The sequence below is a fragment of the Balaenoptera musculus genome, chromosome 1 (assembly GCF_009873245.2).
Source record: "Balaenoptera musculus isolate JJ_BM4_2016_0621 chromosome 1, mBalMus1.pri.v3, whole genome shotgun sequence".
Classification (NCBI taxonomy): Eukaryota; Metazoa; Chordata; class Mammalia; order Artiodactyla; family Balaenopteridae; genus Balaenoptera; species Balaenoptera musculus.
The window spans coordinates 115650668-115652131 of record NC_045785.1 but is presented as its reverse complement, the minus strand read 5'-3'; the positions used below and the strand labels follow the sequence as shown (position 1 = coordinate 115652131).

At 36.9% G+C, this 1464-nt stretch overlaps 1 pseudogene; it reads left to right on the top strand.

The window, feature by feature from the left end:
- Positions 1–344: 344 nt before the first annotated feature.
- Positions 345–1212, top strand: LOC118903959 (annotated as a pseudogene).
- Positions 1213–1464: the final 252 nt, after the last annotated feature.

The window sequence follows — 1464 nt, the reverse complement described above, 5'->3', positions numbered from 1 at the left end:
TTCTTGGGTAACAGAGGCAATTGACTATATAAGCTGAATCTTACGGTGTGGCTAGCTAGGAGAAATACAGCAATTTATGCATTTGGAATATTGGTTCTTTTTAAGTGATCCCTCTCATTTGACCATATTACACAGCACATGGAACATAGTAAGCGCTGACCAAATACTTGAATTAACAAATAAAAATATAATAAATGAATGAATTGATTATCCAATTACTACTTCCTTTTTTCTTTCTATTTTTTTTTCTGCCCCACATTGAGAAGATTTTAAGTAAAAGTCAGACAGCAGTGATTGAATTCATATTCACTGGATTTTTTTTTTTTTTTTTCATTTGCAGGAAGATGAACTCTTATTTTTATATCTTGCTCCTAATTTACCTGTTTATCATCACTGGGACCCTTATGGTCTTCTTTTTCATCAAACTGGATTCCCACCTCCACACTCCTATGTATTTCTTCATCAGTGTCCTCTCCTTCCTGGAGATCTGGTATACTATAACCATCATCCACAAGATACTCTCCAATCAAGTCAGCGAGCAGAAGACCATTTCTCTGACTAAGTGCCTCCTGCATATGCATTTATTTTACTCTCTTGTCATTTCTGAGCTTTACAAACTCACCACCATGGCTACAGACAGATATCTGGCCATCTGCAACCCCTTCTATTACCCCACAATCATAACACCTCAGTCTTACACTCAGCTGACTGTAGGCTGTTGTTTCTGTGGCTTCTTCATGCCACTTCCTGAGATTGCTTGATATCTACACTATTATTTTGTGGTCCAAATCAAATTCAAAATATCTTTTGCAACTTTGACCTCATCCTGAATCTGACATGCATGAACACTGATAGATTATTTTAATCAAGGTTTTAGAAATTGTACATGCTGTGGAGATCATCATGGTTATACTGCTTGTGGTTTTGGGTTATGTTTGTATCATTGCAGTAATCCTACATTATCTACTCTGTTGGCTGAAACCAAAGGCCTTTTCTACATGTGCTTCCCACCTTGCTATTTTCTTGATATTTTTTTGGAAATGTAGCCTTTACATCCCTGTGCTTCTCTACTAAGGATTCCTTTTCCTGTAGTGGCCATTAGCCCACTCTTTGCAGTGTTATGGCCATCCTTTAACTCAATTATCTAGTCTAAGGAGCAAAGAGATCAAGGAAGCCATAAAAGTGCACACATGCCAATCTACTATCAAATAAGACAAAAGACATACCCATTAACAAAGTATATTTATGCCAGTATCTGTATTTATGTTTTCAGTGTGTTGCTGCTGTGTTTATTTTTTCTGTGCACTGACTCTAAGTGGGACATTTATCCATCCAATCTCTATTCACTTAGGAAATGTCCTCAGAGATTGATTAATCATAGCATACAAAGAAAATGGGGCGAAAACTCACACAGTCCCGTCGTTTATTCTTTGAATCCAGAAGGACTCATAAAATTCTACCTCT